This window comes from Apium graveolens, chromosome 6 (assembly GCF_009905375.1).
Source record: "Apium graveolens cultivar Ventura chromosome 6, ASM990537v1, whole genome shotgun sequence".
Lineage (NCBI taxonomy): Eukaryota > Viridiplantae > Streptophyta > Magnoliopsida > Apiales > Apiaceae > Apium > Apium graveolens.
The window spans coordinates 300562942-300577308 of NC_133652.1; the positions used below are offsets into that span (position 1 = coordinate 300562942).

Genomic DNA, 14367 nt, shown 5'->3' on the forward strand with positions numbered 1-14367 from the left:
TATCATAAAATACTGTTTACCACATAGTACCTAAATACAAGACAAAGGTAAGAACTAGCTCTCAATTTGTCACTTTCTCCTTTCATTTCGTCATCCTGGGTTAAAGTACAGTAAGACTAATAATTACACTTAAAGCAAAGGGACGTGGGTATTAATAACTCTGAAGGAGGAGCCACCCAAGCATGAATAAAGTAACCTTACATGAGTGATTGTAAATTCAAGATACTTGTAAGAATGTGGTCACATTTACTGATAATCCCGAATCACCCCGGGACCTTCTCCTTGCCGGGCCAGGACTCAGACTCCTTTTGGACGGAAACGGCGACGGCGTGCGGTGTTGCTGTAGGGTGGGAACCTACAAAACAGAACCGGAGGGGGGTGGCGTCCCCGCGGCACCTCCGGCGTGAGAATGAGAAAGGGTTTTAAGGAGAAGAAGGGCAAAACAGGGATTATGCGAATATATCTTATGGTGAACGCGTGTGTGTATGTATGTATAGGTGAGAGAGGGTATGTGAGATCGTAACCTGTAACCTTCCTTCTGTTCTCCCTTTTATAGGCCTCTCCCTAGGGTTTAGGGGTTTGCACCTTTTAATGTGGACCGTGGGTTTGCCTTTTGGACTGTAGGGCATCTGGACGTCTGGGATGCGTCAGAGTACTATTAGATCCGGACCGTAGAAATGTCCTGGATCCCGGGTATCTGGACGGTGGTGATGTTGCCACGTGTCCTGGGTTCCTCAAGGTCAAAGTTAAATGCGTCAGAGTACTATCAGATCCGGACCGTAGGAACGTTCTGGATCCCGGGTACCTGGACGGTGGTGATGTTGTCACGTGTCCTGGGCTCCCCAAGGTCAGAGCTGAGTATTTCCTGGGCTCTTGTACTTGGGCCCTGGGCCTCTACTATTAGGCGTGAATTATTATAGGCTATCATTTACTAATTAGTATACTAGGATGAACTAAGTACTGTAGATTTACAACCATTAGGTGAGTAAAATAAGCCATGTTGTCCGCAAAGAATTTCAATTAGTTCTACTCTAATATCAAGTATTATTGATAATACCATAATACTAGTAAAATAATTTTATCGATATATTTATTGCTTGCAGGCAATCGAAGAAGAAAATGAAGAATTTATGGACGGACAAATTTCTAAATTTGATGAGTAGTGACGCAGGTGCAGTCTCGAAAGTCATTATTGCGGTGATGCTAAAATATTACCATCTGGATCTGGAAATTAAACATGTTGTAGTGTTTTTCTTGTTTTAATGCTACAACTTAACTTTAGTGGACTGGTAATGAACTGTTATTTTATGTTTTCAAAGTCTGGTGACTTAAATTTGATGATGGGAAGTAGCTGTGTTTTTCCATGTATGGTAATGAACTTAAGTAGTTTATATTTTCATTTGGCATGGATGTTGACAAATGGTGAACTACGGAATGTTGTGTTGCTTTTTATTTAAGTTGGTATATTTAATTTTCTAGTTTTTTTCGTTAGGTTTATTGTTTTATAGTTTATGCTTTCAAATTTTAGATTATGATTTTTTGTACAGAAGCGAGTTGTAGCATAGTGTTGATTTTGGTATAGTAGCAGGTGGCAGAAGTAGTGTGGCACACCTGGTTATTTTTCCCTAAATTGTTCCCAGAAAAGTCACCATCCACAAGCTATTACTGACTAGTTCGTATTTAATATATACACAGAAATCCGACCATATTCATTGAGTAGTGGTCGTTTATTATTGGTCAGAAAAAAGTTCATCATTTAAACATTATTGACCAATTTTTTGTGACCAACCATGGTAGTTATAACATGATGTGGCAATCGTGGTGGATGTCATGTCTTAAGTGGGGCCAAGAAGTGACAACTATAAAATGATAACCGACTGTTCATGCTGGTCAGATGGCGGTTGGTAATAACTGTTATAACCAACCGACTGAGGGGTCATTTACGACATGGTTTTAACCGACCACTCCTATCGATTGGTTGTGGTCGGTTTTGACCCTCATTTCCAACCGAGTAAGCTCATTTCTGACCAAATTTAGTAGTCAGAAATGTGCGATTTTTTTGTAGTGATTTAAACTTAATACACAATCAAATTTGAATACATAATGGCCGACGGTTTATCTTTGAAGAAAAATGATACTTTGATTAAATTTTGTTGAAAATTAAGAATTGTGGATTTCGCCCAATTTATTACTTTCCTTGCTGATAAAATTGGATATTGGTATTTTCGTAAACAAATATGTACATAAATTTTAATAAATGAATACAAATGTGTGTATGTTTAAATTTTAAGATTTATGGTAAAAAAAACTTTAGGACTAAGTAGTTTCATACTGTCATGATCTAACATCAACTATTATAAAATTTGTATATATGCTTGCGGAATGTAATATATTTTTTATTACGAGAAATTATTTTCATCTGTGTAAAGTCTAATTTCTTATAAGGAAGAGTGTGTATTTTATAGCAGATATGAGACACAAGTATAATCAAAACTCAGATGTTAATAAAATATATACATGTTATATAGTTGAAAATTATAGTATGGTGTGAGATGAACTTTCTTTCAATTTTGTATCAGACAACTAATAGATGACTTTCGTAAAAGATGTATTTTATAGTGTTTAATAATTTTAAATTCTAAAATTATAACCGTATAGTATGAAAATTCATTATTTGACAAGATTATTGTTCATCGATTATGAAAAAATGGAGTTAATTTCTAATATCATGTATGTAGCTTGGGTCTCTTAATTGGGTCTCTTAATTTATTTTTGGGTCTCTTAATTTATTTTTTATGTACCTTGTCCAGGTAGCCCAGCCCAATCCACAATTTAACTTAATTGGCCCAATATGTATACAAGTTTGGAGGCGTATAAAAAATACATACAAAAATAAATCCCGAGACTAAAAGAACAAACCCGAAGCTGGGGAGTGGGAGACAAAAGCAGAACACAAAAACAGAGCACGAGGAGCAGCAGAGGTTCAAGAAATTTAAAGTAAACATTCAATAAAAAGTTTGTAATCTTCTAAACAGGTTGTCCTCTACTGTAATACTTATCTATTTAGTTAGTTTATTTTTTTCATGTTATCTAGATTTTAATTAGGGGTAAGTTTATCACAAATTTGGGGGTTTTTGTGTACTTTTTGTTAGTACTTTTAACTTTTGTGTATCAAATTATTGAATGTTAATTGTTTAATAGTGATGCAGAGATATTTTTCTAAAAGAAAGATGGACGATGTAGTTAATCAAGAACCTAATTCGTGACTCGAACTAGTGCAAGTGTTCATCCATGTGTAAATTTAGATGACATACCAACCGATCCGCGTAAAATAAAATCCTTGTACTTTTAATGTCCATTGTTTTCCTCATCAATTATAACCCGCACTTATTTGTGGTATAAAGAAAGAAAGAAAGATATCAATATTTTTTACACAAATATCTACCATTATAAATATTGTTTTCAGATCTCGTAAACGTCAAGACTTGCTTCGTGACAAACAAGTCAAGAAGTTATTTAAGGGATTTATAGTGATGAGATTGTTACCTGGAAGGGATTAAATCAACAATTAACTTTAAAAAAACTGGGATGATACACGTTGGGGTTCTCATTACTCAAGTTTGTTGAGTTTAATTAGATTGTTTAATCCGGTTAATAGTGTACTTGAACATATTGTGGAGCACACGGATGATCAAGGTATTCGAGTTAATGTTGAATTAATGTTGTTAACAATGAACAACTTTGATGTGTATTTTCTTACACTGGATGAAAAACATCTTGGGGATTAGTGATGGGCTATCATGTGCCTTGTAAAGAAAAGATCAAGATATTTTAAATGCAATGAATCTTGTTAATATCACTAAATCTTTTCTTAAAACAATGAGGAGAGATGGAAGAGAGGGACTTTATGAAAGAAGTTACATCATTTTGTGTAAAACATGAGATTGTCCTTCTTTACATGAATGCAAGTTTTAAGGATCCAAGAAGACCTTTAAGAAAGTCTGAGGTGTTGAAAATACCATGTTTATCATAACGACAAGTTTGTGGATATTTTAGAAAAGCAAGTTAAGGGATTGAATGATCAATTTAGTGAAATTGGTACTGAATTACTTTTAGACATGCCACACCTTGATCCAAAAAATTCTTTTCGTGCTTTTGATAAGGAGAAGTGATCAAATTTACAAAATTGTATCCTTTCGAATTTTCTCCTACACAAATTATGGAGCTTGAAACGGCACTTCCGGTTTACTTTGAAGATGCAAGTCATGATGATAGGTTCTCTACATAAATGGAATTGCGGGACTTCGCAAAAAATGGTTTAAAACCGGAAAGCATTTGTTTCATCAATTAGTATATCTACTTATAAAGTTAGCTATGCTTTTACTTGTGGAAACCACTGGAGTTGAGAGATCCTTCTCTGCTATGAATATTGTAAAGACTAGGCTTCGATATAGAATTGGAGATGAGTGGCTAAATGATATATTAGTCACTTATGTTGAACGGGATATTTTTTTAACCATTAAGACGGATGATGTACTTCAAAGATTTCAAATATGAAATCTCGTAGAATAGCATTGTGATTTGTAAGTTTAAGTATGTAAAGCCTTATTGATATTATAAGAATTTTGATTGCAAATTATATATAAAGAAATTATTGTACATTTAGGCCCTCCCGTGTCTAAATATCCTGCGCCGGCCACTGTATTTATATTTATATATGCACGTGTATAATAATATGTATGTATGTGCGTAACAATGAAGAATCAAAACTCGGCGGCTCCAAAACCTTGCGACTAATCCTCCCAATGATGTAACAAGGCTTTGATTTTCTCAAGTAACACAACATGCCTTCCATAAAATCTTGGTTGATTTATAGAGGACAGAGAATTGCATCAATCAGATTAAACTAGACTTATTAATTAATATTACAAGAGAAGAGAGTGTTACTTGCAAAAACAGAAAGACTAGTCGATACCCCGAGATTGCAAAGAAAGCAAACAATGTTGCCATCTTAATTGATTCGATTGAGGCTTTAACGCAAACTGGTCAGACAAAAAGGACTTAAATAATCTAATGAACGAAGATTTTCACGGCATATGTAAGTCCTATGTAAAGAAATCATGGGCAAATGTATTATCTCGTTTACTTGCAGATTATAGGACCAAATTTTTTATGTTGAGTTTTTACATATTTTAACATATCACTGTATATATCATTTTTTACCTAGAATACACATATTTGTGAATACACAGGCCAAGATCTTTTGCGGAAACAAGCTATTCATCTTTGAATGGGATAAGGCTACATACATTATACCCTTCATAGACACTAGTTAGTGGTATATACGGGTACGTAACGTATGACATGGTATAATATGTATGTATGTTTAATGTATGTATGTTTGTATTTTTTTGAATTTTAAATATCTGAAAATGAGTTATACGATAATTAGTTTGAAATAAGTATATATTGTGAACTTATAATCCAAGTGTTATACAGATATAAATAAGAATACAATATTTGTTATTTCGTTCGAATTTAATTTTCTTTTGTTATAAGTGTAATAATTAAAATGTGATATGCAACATAATAAATACGATAATAACCTAGGAACTTGAGTGTGGATATTATTTTGGTATTTTGAACTAACAGTTTTGTTTGATAAAGAGGTTTTGACAGTCAAAATTAGAGATAAGGAAACTAAAAAAACAAAAGTATACTATATCAAGTTATTATAGTATTTTTACGAACAAACAAAGATTCATTAAAATATCGGAATCCGGCCCCGACAAACTTCTGAACTTTCAACTATAATTTGATTGTCAAACAAAATTGAAGCTAAACAAATAGCCATTTTATTTGGACATCAGTTAACATATATAATATCCAAAAAATATTACAATGACGTCTAGATCAATGAAAAATCCTTCACTAGTTGTGAAACTAGTAACACCTATACATAAGTATCATTTGTAGCCCAATTTTAATAATTATGAGTTGCATCAACTGAAATTGGAGGAATTAATATCCCAAGAATATGAACAATTTTTGTTGTGAAATGTGAGTTATTGCCATATCCACCATGCTCCGAGGTTCAATACAATTCTTACAGATCTCACAAAATATCAAATAAATCTTTCTCACAGAAACTATAGAACCGTAATATGGCCAATAAAACATCAAAGTATGACACAATAACTTCCTAAAAAATGGGCACGATTAACATCTTTAAAATAACATACTCAACAAGATCTTATTCAAAAAGATTAGATCTCGGCTATATTGAAAAATTGATAAATAAAAAATGGAGAGCAAGGGGGATGGGGTGAAGGATCAGAAAGTGGAGAATGGGTATGGTAGTCGACTATCAACACTAGAGTTTTAACTAATACGGTTATTATAATTTAGTATATATTAGATTAAGATTGTTCTTAAATTTAAACTTTTATCATATATATAAGAGCAAAAGATAATAAGAGAATAGATAAAAATTGGCATTATAGGATTTTCTTTTAGCATGACATTAAAACTTTTAATATAATTATGAAACAAATATTGCACATGTTAAATTTTATTGAAATTATTTGTATAACTGTGATGAAATTATCTAATTTCCTATTTAAAACATATTTTTAGGAAAACTAGATACACATGATTTTTAGAACAATGTACATGTTCTGTAAGTAAATTTGTATAATATATAATTTAGAATCACTTTATGTATTCTCAACTAAAATAGGGAACAAGAACTTGCCCCACAAAAGGAAATTGCCCCTTAATTTACAAAATTGACTAAATTGTCACTTTAGTCAATCTAATTTTATTTTCTTATTAAATTTTTCTTACCATTGTCGATCAAATAAAGTACTACCAAGATTGCAATCTCTATCTATATCAATGTATTTAGTCTCTTTGAAGAATACATGTTTCACAAGCAGGATATGCATCCATGAAATAAAGGTAGCTTGGTGGCTTTGAGAAGAAGTAGCAAACTCGTTTGCCAAGAGTATCAATCAGTAATTCATTGTTAAATCTTCAGCAATCATTGCATTTAAATAAGGTTCAAATATTTTACATTTGTGAAATTTAAAACAAGAAAAAAAAATAAAAGGTGAAATCGCCACAAGATATTTGTGAAAATTAAACTGAATGAATTACAAATGACGAGAACATTCATGCCAGGAACATGAAGTTTTTCCAAAAACTCAGAGATTCCCATTACCGGCATCCCAATATCAGCAATTACCAGTTCATAATAGTTAATCCGTTCTTGAAACATTTCCATTGCTGATTCTGCAATTGTCAATAAATATCAATGAATTTTTGAGCCACATAATTTTTGTAAAAAAGAATATCAATACATTCTATGTTTCAGTTAATGTCTAATAATCTGTGGATGAGAACACCATAACACATATAGATATGTTAATATTTATTATCCAAAGGAAATTATATGCAATTACATAGAATGGTGGAGGTTATTTATTTTTCATGGAGCATTTTCTTCATTGTTTGTAGCATATATCTTGTATCTATGTATTGAGATAAGAAAATGTATAGTAAGTGGCTTTTACAATGAATAAATCACATTGCAATTGAAAATATTAGAAATACTTGTGCATAATAGGACAAAATGCAAACTATATATAGTTGAACCTTTTTCTGCATAACTCCATTTATAAATCACATATAAAGAATTTTGATGGAGGACATTACTAACAATAATTGAAATGCTATAATCTTATTTCTTGGAAAAAATTAAGATCCAACATCATGATTTAGGTAAATAGATATTAGATAAATTTGTGCATTATAAAAAATCAATGTGAAATAAATTAGGATATCTTACCGGTTTGAATCATAAAAAGACAACTTGATAAGTATTTTCTCAACAGTAGATAAGGTTGATTTAGATAGTGAAAATAACAAATTGGGTAAAAAAATTGGCGATCAATTATATTAAATTGGAGAAATACGTAGAGTTTCTCAAAAAGAAAGAGATGAAGGTGAATTTAGGAAAAAATGACATGAAACACAACATGGAATGAAGAATTAGTAATGTAAGAAATGAATATTTATCAAGTAAGTTGAAAGGTGTAGAAAAGTCAAGAAGGTACTAGAATTGGGTTGACTTACATATAAGTGCCAATACATGGTCCCAGTTACAAATTGGGTCAAAATTATAACTAGATGAAGCTATCTGTTAGAATTCAATATAAGTAAACAAAAGTTCACAAACCCAAGAATCAAAAAAGCCCAATTCATTTATTGGTCAAATATGTAGTGAACTGAATCTAATTATCATTATACAAAAAATATAGTGTCTTAATTTTTTTTATTTTTTCCCTTATCTTAATTTTCTATTCTTATAACTAATATTACTACTCCCTCCGTCCAACCAAATTTTTATATTGGGGAAGCGGTTCGGCGTGCACTTTAAGACTCTTTTAAAATATAGTTGTCTTAATTTTTTTTTAAAATAATGTCCAAATTTTTATAAAAAATAACTTTAAAAATAAATTATGGAACTATACATAATAGGAGCCTTAAAATGCGCATGAGAGAAAAATATGTAAATAAAATAGATTGATGACAAAATTGGAACTCATTAATAAAGTTTTTGCCAACAAAGTGTTGGTGCAGTACTTTAGCTCGTGTCCCACCTACGGAAGGTCACGAGTTCGACTCCTAGCGTGTACGTGTGTGATTAATTTTCAAAAAAAAATGTGCATGAGAAAACAACATGTAAATAAATGAGTGAGATGGAGGGAGTAGTTTGTGTGTGTGATTAATTTTTAAAAAAATGTGCATGAGAGAACAACATGTAAATAAATGAGTGAGATGAAGGGAGTAGTTTGTTTGTATATAAAATATACTCAGAGATCTATTCTTAGAGTGTAGATTGAAAAAATTACTGCATATAGACTAATTAATATTGATCGTGACTTTTTTTACTATTAAATAAAATGTGAGAAAACCTATATTGCACCATATAACTAATTACGTTGATAGTTTTTTATCACCACAAGCACATTATTTATGTAATTTCAGTACATACCAATACATTTCATTACATATATGAATAAAATTAAGCAAGCACATAATGGAGAAAAATTATCCTACAATGAGGACCCTCTAACAAACAATTGAATATCATCTTTTCTAAGTTTACGATCATGTTAAGGGTTCTACTCAATATTTTCATAATATTTTTTCAAACTTGACAAAGAAAAATTAAATTTTATGATTCTATAAAGTATTATACTCAGTTTTGCAAGGGCATTATGACACTTGTTATGAGAAATTGATATCAAACAGATTCTATCAGAAGTTCATTTCAGAACTTATATATCAACGGATGCTGATGACAACATCAACGGATGATAGGATTTCAACGGATGATGATATGAACGGATAATGAAATCAGTATTTGTCAAATCAGTTGATCTTCAAGGAGGAAAAGGAAACAGGAACTCAAGGCGGTGAAGGAATTTATCTCAGAAATAATAGTATAGGTTTCCTTATTGTTAATAGAATATGATTCCTTATACATTGGTAGATGTGCTCTATATAAAGCACAAATTGGGTTCATGCAATAAGTATTGCGACATTATTATATCTTTCGCATAACCTAGCAGCTCTCAAGGATATTTGTTCATCCTTTCGAGAGAGTACATGTGTAATAAGTTTTTATCAGTTAATATAAAAACTGTTAATTTTGTTGAAGTTTTGTCGAATAGATTGTGTTAACTGTATTCACCCCCCCCCCCTACATTTGATTAAGGGACTAACAATTGGTATAAGAGCTTGTTGTTAACGTACAAACAGTTTAGGATCTGAAGATCAATCTACGATGGCAGACAAAGAAGAAGAGACGCAGAATCCGAAGCCACAACCCCATCCAGATCACAGATAAGCAGCAACATGAGTAGGTATGAATCAATCAAGGTGCCTATCCTGAAGATACATGAATATCCAATCTGGAAAGTCAGGATGGCCATGTGTTTGGAAGCCACAGATTCTGAATACCTAAGCAGGATCTATGATGGTCCTCATAAACTAATGAAGGTAGTTGTTTCACAGAAGAACCAGAGAAGATGATAGATAAAGACAGAAAGGAGTATACTCTTGAAGATATCTCGTCTATCATGTAGGATGCTAAGGTTAGATATATCTTGCACAACAGTCTTGATAGTGTTATGTCCAACAAAGTCATTGGATAAAAAACAATAAAAAAGATATAGGATGCTTTAGAAGTAAAGTGTCAAGCTACAACTGCTATCAAAAAGAGCAGGAGGACAGTACTTACTCAAAAATATGAGCACTTTGAATCAAGGGAAAATGAGTCCCTAACTGAGATCTATGACAGATTTCAGAAGTTGCTAATGACTTATCCCTTGTCAACAAAGAATATGATTTGAGGACTTAAACTTGAAGTTCCTATTTGCTCTCCCTGAAAAGTGGGATGCTAAAGTCACATCAATCAGGGATAACTATAATCTTGATATCACACCTCTAGATGAGATCTATGGAGTTCTGAAAACTCATGAACTAGAGATAGAGCAAAGGAGCAAGAGGAAAGTATCAAAAGCTAGACCAGTTGCACTCAAAGTTGAGGAGAAGCCAAAGGAGAAAGCTAGGAGGAAAAGCTACTCCAAAGGGAAAGTCATGATTGCTAAGTCAGATACTGAATCATCAAATTCTGATGATCACTCAAATCCTGATACTAAATCAGATACTGATAGTGATCATAACAACAATGGAGATACGGATCAAATGGTTGCCCTACAGGTTAAAAGTTTCAAGAAGATGGTCTACAAAAACTTCAAGAAAGGGAGAAGACTTTCCAGAAAAGGTTCCAGTTCCTCAAACTATGATAAGAGGAACAACAGAAGAGATACTGATTGGAAGGAAACTAGATCTGGAAAACCTGATAAGTCAAAAGAGAGATGTTACAACTGTGATGGACTTGGATACTTTGCAGCTGACTGCAGAAAACCCAGAGCTGAGAAGAAATAAGCTTTGATCTCAAATAAGAAAAACTAAGATGATTCATCAGACCCAGTTGATGGGATCAATTATGCTCTTATGGCAAATGCTAATGTTGAGACCGACAATGTTGAATTAAAGGTACCTCAGTCTACTCTTGTATTTGCTACTGGTGATATTTATTTTCCTACTATGAAGAAGTTGTTAAGAAGTATCACCGTCAAATCATGGATTTTTCCTATTAGTGGAAGAGGTACACTTTTAAGGTTCTATACTAGTGTTTCATGGAGATTTATGATGTTATGCTTATATCACTTGTTTCATCACAACTAAGCATTCGTTAACCCAGTGATTGCTTTGTGTGACCCTTGTTAAAAAAGATATGCTTTGAAATATCTATCCATCATAATGTGTATGAAAAAAGCTAAATAGGATCGAAGGATTACTTTTGTGTAAACGAGTGATGTAAACTATAAGTATATGTTAAAGAACAAGGATCCCAAAATAAGGGAGAGTATGGGTGGGTGAATGACTAGTTTCAAAAAAACTGTTCTTTACTTAATTTTTAAACTTAAAACTCAGAATGCAAAATATCAAAGTAGATATCAAACAAGTGCAAACACGATAAATTTTATCCAGCTTACTTTATATAAATTGAAGTAATCTAATACTACAATTCCAATTAAATAATAGTATTTTCTTGACTTCTACTCAAGAACAATACTCTCGAGTTGGCTTGCAAATAAAAGAAAATTACAACTTGAAAATCACTTTGTTCCACACTTACTAAATATGGGGTGTGTGCTCTATTAATAAAGCAATGTACTACAAATTATGCACACACATTTACGTAAGTTGTCCTATCTGCAAGGAGACATGCTAAAACTTTATGAGGGCCACTTTGATTCTGTTATACGCCCCTGATCTTTAGCTGTGCATTTTTTTTTCTTTTTTCACCAATTTAGGTATAGATTTGACACATGTTCATGGATCATCTTTATTATAATGTGTTGTAGTGATTTGTTTCTTCATTTCTGAAAATTTTACCTTCATTTGTCTTATTGTAAAATGACTAAGTAAAGATATCGTTAACTCTGATTTCCTTTGACTTCATGATATAGTTCATTTTGGACTTCATGATCTAGTATAATTTTGGACTTCTTCCCCGTATGTCGTTATACCAATCAATCGATCGGGCCGGAATTTACAGAAACCTACGTTTGTCAATTGATCGTTAGCAATCGAAAGTGGAACTCAGTCCATATGGTGTAATACTGGACTTCATGATATAACATCATTTTGACTTCACGATCTAGTACAAAATTGGACTTCTCAATATGGCTTTGAACTGGACTTCACTATATGGATTTGGTGGAATTCACGACATAGCTTTTCTGGACTTCACGATATTTAACTTAGAGAAATTTATGCAACTTGTTATCTTTAAAAAGCTTACCTAATCGAACTTCTACCAAATTGATTTATTTTATGATTAATATTTACCAGAATATGTTGCATAGAAATCCCTAAACTACTATAACATTTGAGGTCTCTAGAAAAGTGTAAAAGATAAGTAAATTACAACCTATCACTTAATCCAAATGGTAGAATCTATTTGACTATGTAAAGTGACATTATCACTTGAGTAGGTTTGTTAATAATCTCCCCCAAATTATGAGTAAGATTCTTAGGAACAATTTCAAGTCTACTAATAAGCCTAGATAAAAGATAAATATTAAGATGTATGAAATTCAAGTATAGTGTATTTACTTTTGATATAAAACTAGAACTTACAGAGTACGATTTTCCACCCTTATTTTCCATAGGAATTCTGATAGGAAGATTGACATACTTGCAATTTCAATCTCATGAGCTCTCAAAAAACATATGTAATTATAAGTTATTAATATACAATTTTGGAGTAGTAATAAGTATATAATTTTAAGTAATCAATGAGCTACATGTAATTAATATATTTTATTAAATTTAATATTTATGAAGGGTGATCAAATAATTTTTAATAAATTGTCTCAAAGTAATTTCTAGTGCAGCTTTTAGGAACTCCCGGCCTTCTATATATTTCTAATAATTTGAGTTTTGTTATATTGGCCATGATCATTTTGGAATATTGAAGGTAGGACTCCTGAATCTTATAACTTTCTTGTAACAAACACGTAGAAAAAAAAGGCAAAGAAATAAAATTCTGGTATGGAAGTCTTTTATTGATCAAAAACAATTGTAGAAGTACAACATATAGGTTCCCCAATGCAAGTACAAGATGAAAGAACAATTTTTCTGCAGGTGCACACTTTTTAAGGCTTAGGGACAAGGCCAGCCTTGATTTTCTGAATAGTTGCAACATCAGTTTTAAAAGAGATGGCCAAGATATTGTCGTCAATTCCAGTTGCAAAAACAGTGCTTGGAATCGAGACAGTTCCTGCACTACTACTTCCGAATGCAGAAATTGCTAAAACTGGTTTCTGCGCATCAGCATTGAACTGGAAGTGAACAAGTCCTTTGGGAAAACAAACAAGTCACCAGTTTGCAGAGTTTGAGTGTATAGCTTGTTAGTGGTGTCAATAAGGCCAACTTCTAGACTTCCATCAAGAACGAAAAGCAGCTCGGATGCACGAGGGTGAGTGTGAGGAGGGTTTGTAGTGCCTGCAGGGAACTGAAGAGCAGCATATGAAACACTTTGACCATTTAGAGCTGGAAATTCAGCCATGCTTACTTTTAAAACCTTAAAAGCTGGTGGTGTTTCTGCACCAACAAGTACCCTCAAACCAGTATAAGTAAATAAGTTGCCATCAACTGTGGTTACATTTGATGGAACTACGAAATCAGTGAGGATGTCTGGATCACCAGCCATTGTTATCTCGACAATGGCAAAAGAAGCTACCAACCAAATGAACAAATTGAAATATGATCTTGGTGATGATCCCATGGTATCTGTAATCTCAACTTATAAGATTGAATTTACAAAATTTGGGCTCGTTTGCTCGATGTTTTGACTACAAACCCGCGTGAGGCAAATATTTATAGTATGCAAATTTTGATTTTCATTCTTGTGCTCTAGTTGTTGTTGCACATGGATCACATACCATTGTGGACTACAATGTTTTTCCTTTGTTTTTGATGTTGAATTGCTAATAGTTGTGTAAAAACCTATGAGAATATTATGAAGATGTAGTTTTTTCCATCTAGCATTTATCACATGTTGTTGGATTACTTACTCTTTTTCTGTTTCTCTATGTTTTTAATTTAGTTATTCTTTAAACTTTGTGCCTCTTAAGTTTGTACTTTGCACATATCACCATTTTCCTAAATTTTACAATCTTACCCTCGCTGCATACATTGATATTGGCTGATTCTTGGCCA

General features: G+C 32.4%; 1 pseudogene; it reads right to left on the reverse strand.

Annotated features, from left to right (window-relative positions):
- Positions 1-13256: 13256 nt before the first annotated feature.
- On the reverse strand, positions 13257-13971 carry LOC141667972 (putative germin-like protein 9-2; annotated as a pseudogene).
- Positions 13972-14367: the final 396 nt, after the last annotated feature.